Consider the following 24,305-nt stretch of genomic DNA (forward strand, 5'->3'; position numbering starts at 1 on the left):
GCGGGTTCGATTCCCGGCCGCGGCGGCCGCTTTTCTGATGGAGGCGAAAAGCAAAAACGCCCGTGTGTACGAGATTTCGGCACACGATAAAGATCCCCAGGTGGTCAAAATTAATCCGGAGCCCTCCACTACGGCGCGCCTCATCGCCTGCGTTGCGTCGGCGCGTTAAACCCCACAATCAATCAATCTTTTCCTTGAATCCCAACGCAGGGATCCTAATTAGGATAGTGGCGCTGGGCACACTTCACCTGGCTGGACATGCTAATGGTTTGATTCGTCTATGTACTGAACATGAAGAAGCTCTGGTCTACTTTGCTTGACAGAGGGAACAACGACGGTACTTACCTCCTTATTCTGAAAATAAATAAAAACGATTTTCGCCTATGGGAAAAGGGCGGCCGATTTGGACCTGAGAGCCAGCGCAAGCTGATCTTGGAACGACGGCGCCACCTGGGGTATGCAGAGCGAAACGCACGTTTGGGATTCACGGTAGAAAGGAGCCAAATGGTGCTGCAGACGATCAGAAAATCTCGTACCTAGTTTACCATTATCACAAACACATGCATAACTAACAGCTGATACCAATCATAATAAAATATTCCCACGGTTGATCGTTGCCAATAAATGTTGGATTTGTTTCTTCACGTCCTTTCACATCGCATGAGAAAGGTCTAGATTAGTGTGTCAGTTATAATTATTCAGTTACGCTGGTCTTTCTTTAAATTTTGCTGCCTTAATAATTAGACAGAGGACATTGGGGGGGGGGGGGGGGGGGGGCGAACAAGTTCAGATGCTTTCGCTACACAGCATTTGTTGGCCCTAACAATTGAGGACCTTTTTTACGGCAATTCACGCCGTCATCCGAGTAAAAAAACGAAGTTCTCGAGTCGTCATTTTTCGAAGTGACCACCGTCAGCGTCGATGCACTTCTACAGCCTATAAACATGGGCGTCTGCTGCTTCCCTCATCTTGTCGTCGATGGCGGTGAAGACGGCCTGGATGCGTCTTGCGAGGGTCGCGAGATTTGCCACTGGGCCGCTGCGGTACACCAGGGATTTCACGTAACTCCACACAAAAAGTCGCAGGGTGTGAAATCGGGAATGCGCAGAGGCCAGGGCATCGAGGCCGAACCTCGCCCGATCCAGCGGTTAGGAAAGTTGGCGTCAAGATAACGGCGGACTTTAGTGGCGAAGTGGGTGGGCGCTCCATCCTGCTGCAAAACGCAAACCACTTTCTGCATATGTTATTGCACCAGTTAAGGCAAAAAGTCTCCTTCGAGGAGGTTCAGGAACGATTCGGCTGTGACAGTGCCATCGCAAAAAGAAAAACGGCCCTATCACCCCCTCTCGCCAGATTCGCACCAGTTGATGACGCCGGGGGAATTTACTGCTCTTGTGGTCACAAAATTCGGATTTATTTTTGACCAAAAACGTGTACATTGGCGGTTCACACACCCGTCCAAATGAAAGGCTGCCTCATCGCTTAATACGAGAAACGACAGGTGCCCAGGGTCTGCCGCGATTCGCCTGAGCTCGAAGCGACAAAAGCTCAAACGACACCCCTTGTCGTCGTCCGTCAGTCTCTGGTGGACCTGTAATTTATAAGGACTGAAGCCTTCTCCGTTCAAGGCACGACTGACGGTTGACGCCGACGTCCCGAACATAAGCCCCGCAGGCCTGCATGATAAGCGTGGCTTGGCTTCGACAGCTGCTACTACGGCCTCGGCAAGCACCGAACGCCAGCACCATTTTTCTTTCCGCACTTTTCGTTATAAGTATCCCTTCGTTTCAAATGCGTCCCTCCACTGAAGCACAGAAGAGTAGCTCGGGGGTCGCTTGCTGAATTTTTTCTTGAAGAGGGTGGGTACTCGATGGCACGACTTCATCGTAACCAGGCAACACACCGCAGCTGCCTTTTCTTCCGCAGAAAAAGCTCTCATCTCGACGCTTCGCATTGACAGACAGACAGACAGACAGACAGACAGACAGACAGACAGACAGACAGACAGACAGACAGACAGACAGACAGACAGACAGACAGACAGACAGACAGACAGACAGACACACAAAACTTGACAAATAAAACGAGAGCAAACAAACAAGGACAAAGCAAGAATCGTGATGCAGATTTCTCAGAGCCGGATAACCTGGTTAAGCTAGCAGACGATCAGCAAATGTGAAAGCGCCTGAGGAAACAAATCCAACGTTTATTGGCAACGATCAACCGTGGGAATATTTTATTATGATTGGTATCAGCTGTTATGCAAGTATTCATGATCATCGTAAACTAGGGACGAAAGAGATTTTCTGATCGTCTGCTACACCATTTCGCTCCTTTCTACCGTGAATCCCAATCGTGCGTTTCGCTCTGCATACCCCAGGTGGCGCGGTCGTTCCAAGATCAGCTTGCGCTGGCTCGCACGTCCAAATCGGCCGCCCTTTTCCCATAGGCGAAAATCGTTTTTATTTATTTTCCGAATCAACAGTTGAGAACCGTCGTTGTTCCCTCTGTCAAGCAAAATAGACCACAAAATGCGACCTTTGTGGGAAGTTTGAGCACGAACAGAGTGGCGGTTCGCTCAGGAAAATTTTCTAAAGCATTCCAATTATCGTCGCACCCCCCTGTATAACTAAAAGAAAATAGGCCTAATTCTAAGGGACGAACAAGGTACTGTGCAGGTACTGCCAAGCCATTTGAACTGAGGCGACTGGGTCAAGGTGCACGAATTCTATGTCACTGGGTCAACTTGGGAACAAAAACCGGCTTAAAAGGATTCTTTAAAAGGAGACACACTATGATGTATGTGTACATGGGGTGAGGGTTGGTGTCCCTGTTCAAAGTTGTATCGCTTGATCGAGACCAAACCATAAGCCGCGACTCTACCCGCTCGATCGAGCGGGTAGAGTCGCGGCTTTTAGCTGTTAATCCTGGGTTCGAGACCCAGCAATTCTGTCCTTTTGTTTTCGGGATTTTTTTTATCGCAAAAATGCTTCGTAAGATGCGTTCTGCCCGTTCTTTTTGTAAATAAGGATGGATGGTTTAATAGGTGCGGAGAGGAGCCTACTACCACTTCCAGTTAAAGTTCTGCATCGCACCGGAAATGCCCGGCCTGCACTGATTTTCAAACGGAATGTTTCTATGATGACAGGTGTCATCGACATTGGCCGATCCCCTTAAGTTGATACTATGTGACCATTCCGCAGGCGATTCGTAACTCCATACTCAGAAGCTACGAATTTGAATTCATGGAACTAGCATGACACAGGCGCGATGTGGCAGTAAAGTATCGCAATTGGAAGTCATAAAGCTCTCGCATTAAAAGAACGTACGCAGACTTATGTGTGTTTCGAAAGGCGTGGTTCGTGTGGAACAGGTGTGCACATCCCTGGGTTCAGTTTTCATTCCTGCCATGTTTACTTCTTTTTCTTTTAGTTGAAAGCACGTGGAATTTCAGGACCATGTGCTGCTCACATCGCCAGGTTTTTCGCCTCACGGGCCACATAATGTTTCGCACTAAAAGAGACCTCTGTCATTGCTCATCTTTTCCGTGAAGTTTTCGGCCCTTAAGTTTGCGCCGGAATGTACACGAATGAGTGAAATAAGTAATTCAACAAATGTCGAAACAATGTATTTTTCTGGATATTAAAGGTCATTCTGAAATTACCTTTCTTTTTACGGCAGTTCGAAAATGCTACGGTGCATTGCTGTAGCAAAGCAATGTTCAGAAGGACATTTTTTCAACTGCGAAAGGACATTGATTTTCAAGTATATTTCGTGATTTGCTGTTGCTTTTTTGTCGCGTCAATGGCTGCTCCTTGCTATTGTTAAATATTTTCTCTCCTGTGATCCGGACAATAGTACATGCAAATCTTGAGGTTGTATTTACGCGCGGCAGGTACGCTAGTAACACTTCAGAAGATACAACAACGTAAGGTCGGTTTACATTTGTTTTTTTCCTCAATTTTGGAACATTGAGAATTGTAAGTCAGTCACATAAAAACTCGGTACAATACTTCTGGCCCAAAAAAATGGTCACACCTGAGTTTACAGACCAACTACCTTACGGCTTTATAAGAGAAGCGGGGCATACCGCTCTTCTGCGAAGGGCACGAAGCGCCTACATCATTTCACCTCTTCCCTCATCTATCCCCGCAACATCCTTAATTCTTACCCCGCAGTGTGCTTCCGAACAACAACATTCGAGCAAGAAGTAATCAAGCGTAAGGTGCAGGGCAAAGCATACTAAGTTGTTGGGCAGGAGGCCAGACTGTGATATTCGAACGTTGATTTTTTACATAGTCACTACACAGACCTCACTTAGAAAGTCAAGCCCGGACCTTGTCCCCAGCTTCAAGTTCTGGCCAATCCCAGGCCCATGGCTTAAACCTGGGCCCAGAACTCCGGCCCATATATATCGCCAGGGACCTACCGAGGGTCCAAGTGAGAATTGTTTAGGCCAATGAGCCCACTTTACGGCTCATTCTGACAGCGCACCAATGTATAATCTAAAAAAATTACAGGTAGAATCTATTGGAAATGACGAAGAAAAGGTAAAGAAGGCTACCCATAAAAAAATCATCGGTATGCTTCACGGCAGTGCACCTCAATGATCATTCATTGCACTAAGGGAGGAAGTTTGACGAAGCTATTAGGGAGCTCTATGTCCCGACCAACGATGTGCATCAAAAATCTGCTGAGCTATCATCGCCCAATACGAAACGACCCGCTCTCATTGCGTAATTTTGCAGCGGAGACCCCATTCGTGAAGTGAATTTGTATGCAGGGCGTGAGGGTACTTGCCAAGCTTTGCTTCTTCGAACGCAATTACTGGTCATTCAGCTGCGTCGCGGTAAAATAGCCCACGGCAGTTTTTAAGAGGGCGCCCGACAAACATAACTTCTATGTTACTGAACGTACTACCCTCGAGGAAGTTCGTGTAAAATATTATATAACCCACTATGAGGAGACCGGCTGGCTCATTTGTTTTGTTCATCTTCGGTATCGTCCGTTTTTGCTGCGGGAGGCCTATTTTCACAGTAACCAAGCGTTTAAAAAAAAGCCAAGCCAATTACATTAATAATGCAAAAATTAACCCTCGTCAGAATTCTCGGGACGCTCTCGAAGAGTGTCGCGTAGACTCTAGCGACCGAGAAACCTTATGTTTTCTGTCAGCGTGTATGCAAGGCCCTAAATTGCAGCGCACTAAAAGAGGGCCAACTGCTTGCCCCACGTGTATAATTTTATTTTTAATGGCAGCGGAGTGTATTTTTAAAGTTGCTGCACACATTCTTAAAAAAAGGTGGTGGTATTGACTAACAGAACACTAACCAGTTACTTGTCACGGCATCCACAAGGTACTTAGTAACTGAAGGTAGTAAATGTAGCACTAGTAAGTTTACTAACTGAAGCAGCTATAGCAAGCCCCACTACCTTTAGCACACTTTCTGGCCGAAAAAGATGTAAAAACCTGGTCCCATGGCACGCACCTTTAAAAGATGTTTTACTGACTAAAACAAAGGGTGCAAAGATGAAAAACAGGGTGTGTGAACACCCTAAAGTAAGGGTGTGGGTAGCGCAGCTACACGTGCCAATGTGGATTGGCTAAGCGCGCAGCACGAGCTAGAGACACATTTAACAAGTGGATATTACACTTAGACAACAAATAAATTAAGGAGGAAAGGAATAAACGTACTTATGAAGCGTTCGAAGAGTGTTTATTCCAGGACCCCTTGAGACCGTCCGGCTTCTTGGGCTGTCTTCACCAGCCAAAGCTGGTCGTCAGGGTCCGAGCTGGACAGTGCTCTCTCCCAGTGCTCAGGAGAGGGGAAGTGCAGGGGGATGGGTAGGTCGTGGTTCTTATCACAGCCCCACATAATATGGTAGAGGGTGCCCGGAGCCTCGCAAAAGTGGCATTGCGAGGAGTACAGGGTGGGGGCCGGAATGTGGGCTCTAGTTGGGCGGGGAAAGGTGTTTGTTTGGATGCCTCGAAAATGGTGTTTTTGCTCTTTTGCGCCGGTTTTTATGTGGATGGGGTACATTGTTCGCTCCAGGCGGTAGTGCTGCGTGATTTCTTTGAAGCACAGACACGCCACTGCTTGCCGAACTCCTGACTAGCCCGGTGTGTCAGATCTGGGGCATGCTGGTGGGCAGCTCTGTTGCCGGGCACGTCGGCATGAGCGGGAGCCCAAATAATCCTTACGTGGTGTTGTGGAGGATGCTGCAGTGCATAGAATCTTTGTGGCGGGTGGTAAGATGAAAACGCCCGAGAAAGTTCTACATGCTTGTTGGCAGTCCGTAATAATGATCCTGGCAAGGGTTTGGGCAATTGCTAGGGCGATGGCCACTTATACCTGTAGTGTATGGTTGGTAGGTCCTGATGCACTTGTGAGGAGGGCTTGAGCTGTAGTGACAACAGCGGCCATAGCTCGCCTTTCGGGGTAGGGGGCTGCGTCTGTGTAACGCTGCGTCTGTGTAACGTTGGTAACCCTAGAGATGACAAAGGCTTCGACTAGCCTAAGCACATCCGCCTCCCGCATACTTCTCGTTTTTGCGCTAACCCTGCGGATCATGTGGGGGACTTGCTCCTTGCTGTACTTAAGTCCGTCCAGCAATTTTGTGTTGGAACGATCCGCTTGTCCGATCCGCATGCCCAAGTTTCTCACGTGTTTAGTTGGAACAATAGGGTGGCCCTCCACTTGTAGGGAGATGGTTGGCGACCCGGGAGGGAGTTTCTTACGTGGTGAGACAATTTGCGGCACACACATTAGGCCACATTGCCGTGCGTATTCACTGACACCATGAGAGCTATATTAAACAGCAAGGGGGACAGGACCGCACCTTGGGGTGTGCTTTTTTGTTGCCAATAGAAACTGCTCTGGATTTTAAATCTCCCACCTTCAGAATGGCTGTGCGGCCGTCGAGGAAGCCTCGAATGTATTTGTAGGTGCGTTCCCAGAAGTTAAGATCATTCAGTTGTTTAAGTATGGCCGTATGACTGACATTGTCAGACGCCCCTTTTAAATCCAAGGCTAAGATGGCTTTCGGGTTATCCCTCGAGGCTTTGAGCATAACCTCTTTCTTCAGTTGAAGACGAATATCCTGCGTAAATAGGTGATTCCGAAATCCACACATGGTATGCGCGAACATGCTATTTTGTTTGAGGTAGTGTTGTAACCTTTTGCGGATGACGTGCTCTAGAACCTTTCCCAAACACGAGGTTAGTGATATCGGCCGCAGGTTCTCTGTGCTCTGTGGTCTTCCAGGCTTTGGAAGAAGGCGCACCTCTGCCGTCTCCCATTCTTCCGGAAGTTGGTCCGACCTCCATACCGTGTTGTGATCGGCGGTGAGTTCAATAATGGAGTCATCACCTAAGTTCGCTAGAATCTTGTTGGTTGTGCCATCCACTCCTAGGGCTCAGCAGCGGAGAGTCATTTGATAGAGTCGGTGGGTTTGCGGCAAAAATGAAATATTTTAGTGATAATTTTGGAATTATGCATTTTAATGCGCACCTATACAATCGGAATGAGATTTGCAAAAACTTCTTAATCGTGAGGTGGAGTCGGAAAAGTGTTGTAGTTAATATGTTCAGAAAGTTATACAATTTTGTTATTATCAATTAATGTAGTATCAAACAAGCAGCAGCTACTAAGTGCACGGTCTAGACTAGTAACTATAGCATTTAGGGTCTATACATAGTGGTAGTTCCTACGTACCATTCTGCGGGGTAGTAAAGTTCGTAATGAGCTAATAAATACAGCCGTTACTATCCTTTTACTACAGTTTTTTTGTTAAGAGTGCACAGTTGCGGCGAAATCTACTATCTCGGATAATTTTTCATGCTTCCTGAACGTTAAGAAGAGGCCTGAAAACTTGAATACAAATCGCTCAATTATTCCTTGTTATCAGTGGAGACTTATAAAACCGTACGACCAGGTTGAGCGTAAACCGCGAGCTTTCTAGTCCTCTTCCTATTAGATCGTCTGTACACGAGGTTCCGCCTTATCACCACTTTTATTTTGTTTGTACATCGAGCCACTGTACGCTAACATCTTACAAAGCAGTGTCATTCCTGGTCATCTGTCAAGCAATGAAGTTTGAGTTTGAGCCATTGCAGATAACGTTGCACCTTTCTGTTTGGACAAGAGAAGTGTTTCGGAGGTCATGATACTTGATACTGCCACTGAGGTTTTGGGGTGCAGCCGGAAGCAAGGTGGACCTTTAAAGGTCAAGGGGATTTTGGATGGGCTGGTGGAGTGCGCAACCGCGGGAATTTATAAACATAACATGGAATTGTTATGTGCACGATTCAGTACCTCGGAGTTCCTGATACATTAGATCAGAAACAGCTGCCCTCACTTATTGGTCATCGGCGCATACCGGTAATAAGGGCAAAACGCAGGCATGGATATGGCGCTACCTTGCGATCTTTCTTTGCTTATTGAATTGTTCCGCCTGGGGAAGTGTCGCATGATTGACCGCGATGCGGAGGAACCACGTACGCGTACGGGGCACTAAGTCCATTTACCGCAATGTGTACAGCCTCCCAAATTTTTAATAATATAGCGAGAGCGACGACCGATCGGCACGTCAGCGCCTTATCACGGTGTTCACCGGCAAAATAGGCGAGGGTACGCGCACGCGCCTAGAACTATCTGTCGTGGGAGCGTCGTCTGCTCCGGTTTTCTTCTCAGTGCAACACATCCCCTGTTTTTCTTATCTTGCATGGCCGTTTAGCTACCGCCAAAGTATTCTAGTTCACTGTAGCCAAAGGTAGCTAAGCAGCGTGGGGCACAAAGTCATTCAGATGCAGTGGCACGGGGTGTACCACTCTGAAGAAAACAGCGTAGCAGACGACACTCATACAGCAGATAGCCCTATGCGCGCGCGCGTACTCTCGAATATTTCGCTGCTGAACACCGTGATAAGGTGTTGACATGCCGGTCGGTCGTCGCTCCCGCTATATTTTAAAAAATTTGGGAGGCTGTACATGTGAACATGTGGCTATCGCAGCCGCCGCACTGGCTGCATATACTCAATGCATGCGCGCGTCTGAACTAAATGAACTGAACCTGAGCCCACCATCTTTGGGTTCGGGTTCAGGACCCACCCGGGGAGCATATTTTTTCGCCACTTCCTTTCTTTCAAACAATACAAAAAATCTACATCAACCCGAAAAACCGATCAACTACTTCCCCTGTGCATTCCTTGAGGTCTTGACTGCTGGCTTTCCTTTCTGTTTCGACACTCGCAGACACACGTACAGCCGGTAAAAGGCTTGTCTATAACACAGCGTTCGTACTCTCAGCCCTATCCTGCCCCGCCGGAGCGGGATTTGAATAAAACTACTGCGGAAGTCTGAAGTCTTAGCCCTTCGCTTTTGCCTCCGACATGTTTGGAACGAGTATGTTTCGGCAGTTTTCGGATGTAGCTGGTTGAAGTTGAACTCGCTGTTATAGACAAGCGTTTTACCGGCTGTACACGGACACACACACACACACACGCGAACACACACGCGCACGCACGCGCACACACAAGCGCACACAAGCGCACACGCATGCACGCGCGCACACACGCACACGCACACCAAGTGATAGAGAGCGCCAAGGTGTAGCTGCGGTGTGTAACCCCCCGTCCCCCAGAAATTAAACTGAAAATTATATCTATAGGTCGAGAGAGAGGAGAGAGGGCAAAGTGAAACCTGCGACGAGAATATAGAAGGGCGCCTCCCCCTGGTGTTCGTGATGCGATTGACACAGCTCTATCGTTCCTGGACCGAAGAGGCGGGTATTTTAGGCCAAAACACCGGAAATGTTCCCACCCACATTTTATTATGGTTATCGTTTGGAACGGCGCCACAGAAATATATTGTGGACTCGCCTCTAAACTCTTTTTCTCGCCCAAAATAGCATTGATTGATTGATTGTAGGTTTAACGCGCCGACGCAACGCAGGCGATGAGGCGCGCCGTAGTGGAGGGCTCCGGATTAATTTTGACCACCTGGGGATCTTTAACGTGCGCCGAAATCTCGTGCACACGGGCGTTTTTGCTTTTCGCCTCCATCAGAAAAGCGGCCGCCGCGGCCGGGAATCGAACCCGCGACCTCGTGCTCAGCAGTGCAACGCCTTAGCCACTGAGCCACCGCGGCGGGTGCCCAAAATAGCACCTGGTGTAAACTGTATTCTACTAAAAACGTGTTGTTTCCGCATAAGTAAGAATAATTGTACATGGGAAGTTATGCTGGCAGTTCGATGACAACCGTTGGAACTTAATGGGCCTCGTGCTTCGTGATATCGCAGCTCCACGCTGTACCACGCCTCGGGCACACTTTAAAGAGATAGCCGTTTTGTGAAAAAAAAAAAAAAGAAAGAAATCCATGAAGAACCTCTGCGGGCCTTGTTTGGCGAGCAGACCTTTCGACGACCCGTTTTCATTCGCGACGTGTGGCTGCTGGAGGACGCCCTAGCAGACTGAGGTCAACTCAGCGTCTATACATTTGCGCAAGAGACGCGAAGACAAACTCTCGGCATCGTATACGGTGGTGCGTACGGCAGACTTAACGCGTGTGTACAGGCGTCGTGCCGCCAGCGACGCCGGCGCCGTCGGCGGCGCGCAGAGGCATGGAAAAAGAAAAGCGTTTCAAGGTCAAAGAAGCCCGACCAAGGTCAACCGCTTTCCGTTCTCTGGACGGTGGCTTACAAGCCGATACTACGATCAGCGGCGTAAAAAAAATCAGGCGGAGGAGAAAGCCGCCTCCTTGCTTCCAGTCGGCGTGGCTTTTCAGAGCTCGCCGCCGACGTCGCGTTCCTCTGGAAATGATTTGGCGGGTCTAACGGGAGCTGCGCCAAAGCGGTCGCGAAATCGAAAGGGCTCCGGGGCAGATGCAGCGTGCTCCGGATTGCCAGGTCCACGCGGAAACAGTGATTCAACGTCCCTAGAAGTATGCGCAGCTCGCTATTTTTCATGCGCCGTTCGCGAATTGGAATGCAAGCTGCGGCCGCCGCCTCAGGGCGGCCCCGTGAGCGCGCCCTTGACACTGCGACACCGGTGCTTCCACGAAGGCCAAGGACTGGAACAGCGCCCAGGGGCCGGCCGAGAGCGACTGGGAACGAACGCTGGCCCTCTCGGAACCCGGTCGTCCCATTGGAGGAACTTGTCCCGACGCGACAGACCTGGACAGACCCCGTCCCGACGAGGAGAGGGCATTAAGAGTCTGCTCGCTTCGCCATTGCAGGCACTCCACGTTGACATTTTTTTTCCTGTTTTGCTTAATGTTGCGCTGATCACAGTAGAAGAAGGAATAATCTGCTGTCCTTTTCTCTTTATCTCTGGCACCACCGTACTGAAACTGACAAACGGACACGGGCGCACCGAATATAACCATATACATTGTGACCAATTGGCTGGCTGGAACAGTGCGTTTAAGCTGCGTTAGGAAACAACTGCAGTAAACAAGCTGCTGCCACTAGTTCGCTTAAATGGTCGTGGCCACGGTAGTGTGAACCAGGGGTTTCCCCAGGCATCGAATCAAGGGGGGGTGTCTCAATGGCTCTGGAGGGGGGGGGGGGGTTCATAAACTAGAAAAGCTGTTTTTTATCCCACTAGTTAAATAATAGACGTCTGTTAACCAAACGCTCATCCCCGTGACGAATTGATATGTTATTTATTTGCAGTTCTTATAATTAAACTTGCACACGTCTTACTTGACGCAGCGTGAAAGCAGCGCTAAATCATCCAGGGTCCATAAAAACAAAAGCAATTGAAGACCGGGCACATGGTACTAGGCCAAATAAAGACGCTGAAAAAAATCTTCGAATATCGAAAGCGTGAAATTTTATTTATACATTTACAGAAACACAAAGCGTTTTTATTGCGAATGAAAGAACCAAGCAATAAATTCCAAAATAAAAATTGGAGAAGTACGCATTTTTGAAGACTAGAACTTCATAACGCCGCACCTTATTTACAACCGTCTAGGCTTCTTGCTGTAGCACTGCACCGCTTTTGCATGAAATGATTAAAAACATGTCGGCCAACGTCAATAGCATCTCGCGCATCGGGTACCTCCGGACCTTCGATAGTTGTGCTCATCAGCTCATTCACATGGTTGGGAAGAAGACGGCTTCTTTCTGATGACAAAACCCTGTTGAGGGCCGAAAACGAGCGCTCAACGGTGGCTGTTGTGATCGGCAGCAGCAGGAGATGGCAGAAGACGTCTCGCAGGCTGGGGAACAGCAAGCTCGGGGGGCGCACTTTTGTTTATTTTGCCCGAGGCTACTGCCAAGAGTAGCGGACGGGCAGCCCGCGCATGCGCAGATCGATACTGAAAAAGGTCCATACAAGGACTGACAAGAGTGAAATTTGGGGATTCAAGGGGGGGTGTCCAGAAAAACTAGGGGGGGTCTACACACCCCCTAGGGGGGGGGGGGGGTGTAGGGAAATCACTGGTGTGAACTGTGTAATTTTTAGCTAAAGAAAGAAGGTTGAACTCGTGAAGAAATACTGCGGAGAAAACGCAATGGCAACGCCCTATGCAGAGCCACAGGAGTTGATGTGCATTGGATGTTACATATTTCGTGCCGGTGGTAACGGTCGAGGTGACGTCAAGGAAAACGCTTCAACACACCAGCAAGTACGAGCTTTGCGCCGTATAGCCGCCCTGGCGGATGCAGAGGGGGGGGGGGGGGGTCTGCCCCACACCCCCGAACCCCTCAGTCTGGCTCGAAATTAAGGCACATCTGGCCGCCGTCCTTTCTTACCTCCTGTTATTTTTGGTTTAATTTGAGTGTCCCCTGAGACACTCCCCCTTGGGATCCGCCCACACGACAGCAGTTCAAATTCAACTGCGGCGCTACATGGACCACCTCACTCGATGCAGATCGTTAATTTTTTTTAACCTCTGGACAGACTTGCCGCTGAACAATAAACCAGCGCTGCATAAACAATGGCAGCCCCAAAATAAACATGCGGACATTATTAAATACAAAACAGAAAACCAGTTCAGCTTACATTGGAGACCACCCACCCATTTGACCTGCAATACTACTACGTAGAAATACTAGGACCTTAAGAAGAACAACTTAACATCGGCTTGATGTTTGTAGCGAGTAGTTTACCTCTTGCTCCGGAAGTTGGACAGTATCGCATCTCATTTCAATAGTTGCCTGGTGTCACGTGTTCACGCGGCACGTGACACCTTCGACAGCACACGTAAGCACCACTGGTGATCCGCTGGTCCTTCTGCGTCCCCGCAATATGGCTCGCATGCCCCGGCGGAGGCGATCGCCAGGGCAGGCCGGAGGTACTACCAGCGAGGCTCTTGGACGTGCGGTCGCCCCGGGAAGCGGAGACCCGGCGGCCCAGAAGGCCCCCCGAGGCAGCGAAGCTGGCCCCCGGACGGCCGCCTACCGACGTGGCCGGCTCTGCTTCCCTGGTTGGCAGCGCTCCAAGGCCGCGTCACGAGTCACACTGCTTTCTTCGTGTCCGCCATGATTTCCCGTCTTTCGTTCAGGGGCGTCTCGGCTGCTCTTGAGAAGCGCCAGGCCGCGTTCCCGGTACGACCATGGTTCCGGGCCTCGCCGGGAGGGCCACGCCGGGCTGACCGCGCCCCGCAGGTCACGTCCGACGGCCGCCTGCCCGTGGGGCACGCTGCGACGCCACAACGCGCGTCCCTCCCCGTATTGGATATCTGCCCGCGATTCAAGACTCCCGATCGGAGAACAAAAGAGGTGAAAAAAAAAAAAAAGTATCGTCTCGCAGGAAAGCGGGCTCATGTTTGGCGCGATCATGGTCTGACTCGTCGAATGCATTGGGGGTCAGTGCAGCACCTCCAGTTCGCGAATGAGTGTGCCATGAACGTCCGCTACATGGACCAAAATAGCTGCAGTTATACAGCGGTTTGCAACTGCACTGTTTACTACGATAGGCAAGGTACCCTGCCGCCACGAGCTTCTCGACACTGTCGCAAAGAAGGGACGCTGTGTCTGCGTTCCTTCTGTACGTCCCGTGGCTGTGGGCTGTGCATGAAGAATCTCAGTATCGGTCGTCTTTAACATTCGTGTCAGGGGTTTTGAGAGAAAATTTTGAAGTACATCCCACCCTACATTATTCTCTACAAAATGCAAAAATTTTCTGTTTATGTATGTATGTATGTATGTATGTATGTATGTATGTATGTATGTATGTATGTATGTATGTATGTATGTATGTATGTATGTATGTATGTATGTATGTATGTATGTATGTATGTATGTATGTATGTATGTATGTATGTATGTATGTATGTATGTATGTATGTATGAGTGAGTGTGTATGGGTGCGCATTTGTGCGTGTGTGTGTGCGAGAACACACACATGAAACCTGTCAACGCGTAAAAATATCCATGTTCTACACACGTGAGCATCGAGAGAAATCATAGCTTTGTCGAGAGAGAACTGATTACTTTTACATTGATCTTTAAAGGTTTGCGTTATTACAGAGACGCTAAATGTTAAAGGAGTACTGACACGAAATTTCAAAGCTGAGATAACTATGTAAAACGCTTCCTTTTTATCAGGAGATATCTCCCAGCAAGTTTCAACAGCAACCGTTCAGCGAAACATATTTAAAATCCATTTTAATCTTCGCCCGCACGAGAAAGCCCAGAGCGGGCCGACGTGACATCATCTGCTAGGTGTCCCAAACTGCCGACGTCGGGGCTCCCGTGACGAAGCCGACGCGCTGGCTGTGGTTGGCGCGCGCTGCTCGGGCGTGTGTACACGTCATGGTTTTGGGACTGACGTCATGCTGCCCGGGCCTGTGGGGACGGCGAAAACCTCGGCCGGTCTGGGCGCGCGTGTACGCTCGCTCGCGCGCGCTTCCAGAGAGGCAGCGATACGGCAAGAATGGTGACGTCATGTTATACATGCTGTCATGGCGGCCGCTCGGCGTTTTTCAGTCGAAACCGAAACTGGCACGAATAAACGACGCCGTAAATGAATGTTTACGCTGCGCTCGACCGTCTAATCTGTCATTCTATGATTAGTGGGCTGGTAGGCACGCATAGCAGCGAAAAAAACGTAACATAAAAATTTCGTGTCAGTACTCCTTTAAGTGAATAGTTTTGGTTATTTTATTAATATTATTTTTTCTTAATTTTAATGAAAGTTATGGACGGGTAGGGACACGACACCTCAGCTCGTAACTTCAAGCCACCATTAGTTCTCACTACTGTTGGAAAACAAAAAAGGTTGACTGTTTTGTTTCACCACTGGAAGTCGTGGATAATTCCTAATACAGTACGTCGTGTCCAATTCGGGTGCCGGTACAGGTCCACTTTGGTTGTGGTCTGAACGGGACAGGCAACAGACTTTTGTCGTGTCTATTTCTTTATGCCTAATGGAAAAGCACCACTCAAAACACCATAACCCGAAACGGTTTTGCTGATAGCGCCGAAGAACTTTTGAAATCGGAATTTTTAGACCTACCAACCATACGTGTCCCGCCAGAAGGAATGCTGTCAACCATGCATGACAGTGAGCCGTGCGGCAACACCCTTTAAATATATCTTTTCATCTCACGTGCAGATAAAACACTTGTTGCAAAAAATATTGTGCAACCTTTCCTGTTCCTCCATGCGGTTTTTGGATCACGCGTTGAAATAGACTGAGTTGTTTGGACACGTAACGTGGCGTCAAGTAAGGCACTACGGGTCGCCACCTTACAGTCTTCAGAAATTTTAGTGCGAAATTAAAATTATTTCCGCCTGTTTATTTAGAAATTACTTGCGGTTAACCCAGTATATAAAACTGCTGCCTTTCATATGAGCTAAACGACATGCACTCCACAATAATCGGTTGTCTGTTCCGTTAAGCACCACGGGAAGCATGGCTCCTTTATTGTAGTTCTGTTCTTGTCAGTTGTTTAAAGGAACTCTGCAACGCTTCCCATAAACGCTTTCACTCTTTCCTTCGCGTCTGGAAGCATCGAGAAAGCTATATAGCTATCGCCAGCAAGGAGCGGCACTTCGTGATTTGATCTTCGCAGCAGATACGCCTTCTGTTTCTGCTTTGCTTTTGTGACTTTCATTTTAAAGTTGCTATCGAATGAATGCGTTCATTGCTGCATCTAGAGGAAATCCGGCCAATAGCCGCTAACACCACTTTAATAACGTAATTCCAGTGGTCGAGGAATGCCAAGACCAAGACCGGGAAATGAATGAATGAATGAATTTATTGTTACATTGGAAAAATTACGCCCATCTTCCCGCGAGAGAACCCTGGTGTGATGCGACGCATCGGGGGGTTCAATTAGTGTTTCCGTTGGGTTGATTCTCTAAATCGGGTGAAACGTGTTGTGACGCGAAGTCAAACGAGAGCGAGCGCTGACTGAACCGCCGCAGCGCGCTACCCGCTTTATATTCACAGCGCCTGAAGGAGAGGAGGCAGCGGAGGAGAGTCGCGCATGCGCGCACTTGCGCGACGGGAGCGGAGCGAAGAGAGCGAAGCGCGCGCACGCAGCTGTTATTTATGATAATGAGACGGAGTGAGAGTGTTGCGCACAGCTGTCGGAGAGAAGAGCGGAGGAGAGTCGAGCATGCGCAGGTGGCGTGCGGACGCTGCCGACGCCGACGCCGACGCCGACGCAGGAGGGACATGCCTCAGAGCAAGAGATGCGTCGCACCTAAAAAAAGTCCACCAGCAGGAGTAGTTTGACACACCTAAAGGACTGGTTAGCGAATAAACCAAATATACGCCAATAGCCTTGGAAAACATAGGAAAAACGGTTTTGACTTTCTATGATCGGAAAATTCATATTAAAGGTCAACCCTGCTGCAACGCTTTTTTCTACATTTTCCGATGTCTTAAATGCTTGAAGAACATAATCAACTAACGCATTCAGTACCTAGATTAGGGGGTCGCAAAGTACCTCAGCCAAAGCTTACTGCTCTATGCCCATCAGATAACTTAGAAACTTGCTCAAAATATTTTTGCTGAGTCACATGATGACTCTGTAGTTATCCATCGGTATCATCAGCAATGAGATGTGCAATTTATGGCGAAGGTTCAGTGTAATAAATATTCTTGTCAAGGCGCATACGCTGATCTACACGCATTAAGAGAGAGAGGGAGTGAGATGATAAGAAAGAAATAAAATGAATCCCATGTTGCGGGCTTCTCTGTAACTGGGTACGGCACTTACCGTATACGCTTGTCATTTGCGGTGCACGCGAAAATCGCACAACGATGAAAAGCAACACGTTTGAAATTAGCCGCATCAGAGTGGGCTAAGCCACGCCGCACTATCTTTAACCTGTATCGCTAGTACAGGACTATGCGCGAACAGCCCTATGCGCTAACAACCAGCTATGATGATGAAGACGTATATAGCTTGTACAAGGACGTCGAGTAATGGGAGGAAGGTCAGTGGGAAACTTCGGAATGGACAATCACAACAGTCGAGGAGATACACTGCAGTGTATCTCCTCGGCTGTTGTGATTGCAAATCCCACCATGGTGAGATTTGCAGACAGAAATAACCTGAGGTTAATGAACACATTCTTCTACAAACGAAAGAATAGGAAATTGACATGGAAAAGTCCCGATGGTACAACCAAAAACGAAATTGACTTCATCCTAAGTGACAACCCAGGTATAGTCCAGGACGTAGGCCTGCTAAGTAAAATTCGGAGCAACGATCACAGGATGGTTAGATGCAAGCTAAGGCTGAATCTCAAAAGAGAAAGAACGAAACTCGTGAAAACTAAGAAACCCCGCATGGAATCAGTCAGAAAGAGACAGCAGGAGTTTAAAATAACTCTTCAAAACAAATTCTCGCTTTTGAACGAGCAGACCGAGGTCAGTGTAGGCAGGCTAAATGACCACCTAACAACGGCACTCAATGAATCTAGCACCAGCTGAGGGAGAAGTAACATGAAGAGGACAAACTGGAAAACTAACTAAGAAAACGAAGGAACTGATTGCCAAACGTAAGAACATCAAATTTTCAGTACGTTGGATCGGATTGAATTAGCGGAGCTGTGAAAACTGATTCACAGAAGTAAAAAATTACGCCCACCTCCCCTCGCGGGAACCCTGCTGTGATGCAACGCATCTCATGGGGGGTTCCATTAGCGTTTTCCATCGTATTGATTACGCTTATAGCAGGGATTCCCACGCGAAGGGGAGGTGGGCGTAATTTTTCATTTTCACCATGCAATGCACATGCAGTACACGTATGCTCAGGTACGGTCCTTATTGCAGACGAGAATGAGTGCATTGTGGTCCGTAAAGTGCACAGTTAGGGGCTCGACCATTGCATCAAGCAATCGTCGATTACTGCGAGAGAGTGCAAGCGTAACGCGGACGACCGTCGACTGAGACCGTCGGAGCGCGGCATGCCGCTTTATATTCACAGCGCCCGAAGGAGAGGAGAGCGCGGAGAGAGAGAGAGTACTGCACATGCGCAGCGCCGAGCGCAGCGCCGCCCACCGGCGCCTAGCAACGGAGTGAGAGCGCTGCGCCAACCCGCAGCTGTTTGGGAGAGAGTGTTCGCTTTCAGAGAGAGGAGAGGAGGAGAGGCGCAGCTGTGCGGACAACGCCGGACAGACGCAGGAAGGACAGAGGGGCGAGCATGAGATGCGTTGCATCTAATAAAACAAACGAAATTCGCGCATATAACATGGCTGTGATCGAGGAAACGCAGCAAATAGGGGGAAGCTTGAAAGCAACTAAGAGAACTTTAGCCATCGGCAAAGACAGGATGTATGCACTCAGAGAGGAGCAGAGAAACATTACGCACAACTTGACGAGATAATTAAGGTAGCAGAACGATTCTACACCAGGCTGTATGTCAGCGACTTTAGACCAGGGGAAACTACTGAGGGTACAAGCTCAACTTGCGATGTCCCACTAGTAACTTAAGAGGAAGTTGACAAGGCTCTCAAAGGCATGAGAATAAGAAAAGCTGCAGGGGACGAAGACATAAACACGGATTTTTTGAAGGAGGGAGGGGTATTGCACTGGAAAACCTTGCGGTATTATTTTCGGAATGCTTGAAGGCTCAAAAAGTGCCCATAACCTGGAAAAACGCCAACATTATTCTGATTCATAAGAAGGGAGGTCTCAAAGACCTCAAGAATTACAGGCCCATCAACCTACTCTCAGTTGTTTACAAGCTGTTTATCAAAGTTATAGCAGAGTCCTTCAATGCTTTTCTGTGGTTATAGTTAGCCGCATAGGTGACAGACTGGATTCCCATCAACCCAGAGAGCAGGGTACTCAACCATGGACCACATCCATGTCGTCAACCAAGTTATAGAAAAATCCGCCGAGTATACTAAACCCCTTTACATGGTACTTATAGATTACGAAAAAGTGTTTGATTCCGTACTCACCGCAGCCGTTTTAGAAGCACTAAAAGACCTGGGAACAGAGGAAACCTACATAGGACTTCTAGAAGACATATATAAGGGATGCACGAGCAAGCAAAAAAGCGATAAATTCCCCATCCAAAAGGGAGTAAGACACGGAGATACCATTTCGCCAAAACTGTTCACAGCATGACTGAAGGGGGAATTTAGAAAGCCAGACTGGGAAAACATAGGATTAAGGATAAACGGGGAATACTTGAACCATTCGAGGTTTGCGGACGACATAGTTTTGCTGAGTGACACGGCAGAACACATGCAAACAATGCTTGAGGAACTGCAATGAGAGAGCACGGCCGTCGGGATAAAAATAAATATGAATAAATCTAAAATAATGAGGAATAAGCATGCCAAGAACGTCTTCTTAAGCTTAAGAAACGAAACGCTAGGAGGAGTAAAAGAATATAACTGCCTCGGACGGATGATTAGTGCTGACCCCAACCACGAGAGAGAAATCCGGCGCAAAGTAGGTATGGGCTGGGGAGCACTCGGAAAGCACTCCTAAATAATGAAAAGTAAGCTATGCCTGTCACTCAAAAAAGAAACATCTACAACCAGTCCATACTGCCGGTAATGACATATGGAGCTGAAACATGGCGCTTTACTAAACAACTAGAAAGCAAACTTAGGTCGGCTCAACGGGCCATGGAACGAATAATGTTAGAAATAACACTCAGGGACAAGAAACGAGCTACCTGGGTCAGAGAACAAACCAGAGTTGACAATATCATAGTTCAAATAAAGAAAAAAAATGGACTTGGGCAATTAGGGTAACAGAGTGGGCACCAAGAGATGGGTCTATAGTAGAAGGGGAAGGCCAATAACAAGGCGGATAAATGAAATGCGGAACTTCGAGGGTAAACTGCGGACTCGAGTAGCGCAGGACAGGAGTGTTGGAGGTCAATGGGAGAGGCCTTCCTCCTGCAGCGGACCTGAGAAGGCTAATGGTGATGAAGCCGCGCCGTAATCTCTTACGCACACTGTGTACGTGTCGGCAAAAAGCGCTTTAACGAGCCTTCACAAAATCTGGACCAGGAGTTAGATTTCCAGTCATTTTAAAGAGCAATAAAAACTTGACGTCTCCATTTCACGTAGGGCCCCGGCGGTAGCGCGCACCGTACTAGGTGCATATCATACACCCGCTATTCTCAATGGACAACTTATTCCCGTCCGTGAATTCCCGGCCTATCTTAAATGAGAGAGCTAGCGTCACCAATTTACCATGATACAGACGCTACCACTGCGAGGGGACACTTCGACCTCGTTCAGTCTAAAACACAAGCTGTACAGATATGGAGTGCCGCACCCGACACGTTTTAAATTATTTGTGCTTACGGGCGTGCATGCGTCGACACTTGCAGCGAAGACATGAAAAGAAAAATACACTTGTCACTAGGGTGGACAAACCCATGATGGCCCCCATGGCTTCAGAAGCGGGAATCATACCACGGGGCGGGCAAGAATCCGTCTTTAGGGCGGAAGCCTTAAGTGCACCATTGTGCGAAAAGCAGTCAGTTACTGGCTGGATCATTTTCACCTTTCTCTTTCAAAAAAGCAACACATACATGAGCAGTGGGTGGAGCTGCTGCCGTGCTCCGACCTCTCAAACCAGATACGACCGTGGGAGAGGGCACGGATGTCCAGCACTATCCAAGGCATCCCGGACTAAGGACGCCTCGCACCTGAAAGTAATGGCACGTGAACAGAACAGGTGCACACCAGCCGTGTAGAACCCGAATTCTAGGGAAACTGTGGTGTGTGCCTGTTTGCTTGCTGACGGGATTTTCGTCGCAAAGCGAAGGAACGAAAACGAAGAGACGCGCACACACAGTGTGTTTAGGGAGAGAGAGATATAGATAGATAAATATATATATATATATATATATATATATATATATATATATATATATATATATATATATATATATATATATATATATATATATATATATATATATATATATATAGAGAGAGAGAGAGAGAGAGAGAGAGAGAGAGATGGGGGGAGGGGGGGACCGACTGGCAGAGAGTGCATGAAAGTTGCAAAGAGCATCTACGGGTTAGAGGCACCATAGAGGGGAAAAATACATGGTTAGGAGTGGTGTATGTAACGTAAGGGACGGCTTGCTGACCCACATAATTTTTAATAGGGCAGTGTCATGTGGTCCTGTACTTGCACGCGAGGTTCTGTGCTATCGCCGCATGCTGGCCATTAAATAAATGCATGACTTTGACCGATTAGGAAATAAGTGCGTCACAAAGGCACCCATTACGCTGTCTCGAGAAAGGTTCAATTCCTGCGTAACACGTACATGTGCATCGTGTGGGATATGAATAAAATGTGAGACCTTAGTATCAGTATATTTAGATTGTGCAAAGTGTTTGAACGCCACTTTGGTGGCGTTCTGTAGGAGCTACATATTGTTATTTGTTATATAAACGGCGGAGCTATTTAGTTCGTAAGTCTGCTTTTGTAAGTCTGCTGTAGGTTGTGCGGCACGCAGGCAACCTCGCAAAAACCGGTTCCTAGACCCACGGATAGAGGGTGCAGCCGTCTCGAAGGGGCGGGTTCCTCTCACTCCCGTTAGGGGAGGAAAAGGGGAGGGGGAGCCTCCCGCCACTGACATTCAGAGGCCCATCGCTTGCGCCAAACCTATAATTTGTGGGGTGACGGCGCTGCCGTTTCCGGGCGGGCGCCCATCGGCGTTCGAGCTGACACAAGAGCACCACAGCTCCGCTGCGTCAGCAGAATTCACACTGGGTGAAACTGGGTTTAATTTTTTAAAATTTTTGTCTTGCGGTTAGGTATATAAGGCGCAAGTTCTCCCTAAAAATTTCCAGTTGGAATCCAGCGCTTGTCCCGTCGTCTTTCTTGCATTTGTTCCCCTTCGCGGTCTAACTAGAGTATTAACAATTGAATAAATACATTTTCTTCGCGAATTCCCTGTAAGACTTATTGTAGCAGCGCACAGAATAATTGCGTACATCGGTGTCACGCGCGAATTGCGCATACCGTGCATAGAGCGGCTGCGGTAGCAATACCCTAAATATGAAGTGTTTCGTGAACCCCGAATTTTACCTTATCAGCTAAGATAAAATTCAAAATCTGGCTGAATAGCAGAGCGATATGTATTTTTTTTTTTCAGTGTAGCGGGAACTGAGCTCTTCCTTCGCGTGTGCCAAAGATGTAGTTCAGAAATTTCAGATCGCTGTATACCGCGCCGAAGCTGCACCTTGGCCGCGGGGCATGTCAGTGGAGTCATAAGGATAATTGTTACCAACCTGAAGATCCTACACGTGTGCCAAAATCTCGCACACCCGAGTGCTACATTTTTTTTTTAAACCTCCATTACCAATACCATCGCCGCGGCGGAAAACCGAACCAGTGACCTCGGGCTCACAGTTTCAACGCCGTAGCCACTGCGCCACCGCGGCGAATCCAAATACATGGGACTGTGAAATAAACATTGGGATCTCAATGAGCTAATATCATAAAAATGTTTTTTGCGAAACAACCTCAAGTTTCGAATAAATGTGCCAGAATAGTCAGCTATTAGACTCCTACGGCCACTAGCAAACAGGAAAATATTGGCATATCATTGCAATTAGTAATGGTTGGCTTCGGGCCAACTCTGGAAGTCGTATCGTGCTTGTGCTAGTTGAATGGGCACTGTGGGCATTATTGCGCCTACAAACAAACGACCATTTAGTCGGCAACCAAACACAGCGCTCCACCTGCAAATTGAAGGTTGACAGCCATGATAAGAGGCACGAGGAGTGGCGACCACGAATAAAGAGGATAAGAAAAAAGCCCTTGTTGAAGTGCTCTGTACGCGTCTTTTCACTGTCCTCGTTCCGCTTCCACAATGCTCTGAGCATGCCCCGGCGTTTCCTAGCGGCGCGGTCCTTTGTATTTCATTTATGCGAAGCACGTGCTTTTGAACGGGGAGCAGTCACATGGGTTTAGGTGCCGCTTCGCTGCTACAGACGCAGCCGGCACGAACTTCGTCGTTAAATAACCCATTTAAGCATTCGCATTTAATAGAAAATTAATAGCGTATTAGTTCAGGGTATTAAGTAGCAAGCAACTGTCCGGTCTAAGGGGGGGGGGGGGGGTCGTATAGTGTCGTAGCGGCGCTAATGGCCTCAGGGTATACAAATAATGCGGTCAGTGCTCTGTGCTGGGAAAAGGGAGCGTGCCAGATCCCAAGCACCAGGTAAATGATCCAGGGTGGAGGCAAAAAAAATTACACCATCTTTCCGTAAGGGAACCCTGAGTAGTATGCAAAGCAGCCATGGGGTCGATTCAAGTGCCCATTAGTTTTCAGTTCGTCGTTGAGCCCATGGCTGTTTCGCATACTACAAAGGGTTCCCCTACGGGAAGACGGTGTAATTTTATTAGATGCGACGGGGCTATGTCCCTCCCTTGTCGTTGTTGCGCCGTCCTCACCCCCACTGCGCATTCTCGGCTTGCTGAACGCCCGGTTGTGTCTTACCCTTTAATGGCTGCTGGAGCGACAGTATTACCGGTGTCTTCCTGGGCCGGCCCGAGATGAGCCGAGCATGCGCAGTGGGGGTGTGGACGGAGCCACAACAAGGGAGGGACGTAGCCCCGACCATGAGATGCTGGAGCGACAGTGTTGCCGGTGTCTTCCTGGGCCAGCGGATAAATGGATGACGGACGACGGAGCCGAAAGCAAGGGATGCTTTGCATCTAAAAACGATGTCTTGCTTCAGTGTAAGCAAAGCCGACTAGCAACACATGTTCAATGGTTTCCTGTGATCTTGAATTATCCCAATACGGGCTAGAAGTCTTGCTTGTACGATATAAGTACGAGTTTGTGAACTCTGCTTAAAAGGCGTAGTCAAACACAATATGGCGTCTCTAGGTGGCAGCGCAGT

Source organism: Haemaphysalis longicornis, unplaced genomic scaffold (genome assembly GCF_048455015.1).
Source record: "Haemaphysalis longicornis isolate Haplotype H1 unplaced genomic scaffold, Haemaphysalis longicornis Haplotype H1 scaffold_1, whole genome shotgun sequence".
Classification (NCBI taxonomy): domain Eukaryota; kingdom Metazoa; phylum Arthropoda; class Arachnida; order Ixodida; family Ixodidae; genus Haemaphysalis; species Haemaphysalis longicornis.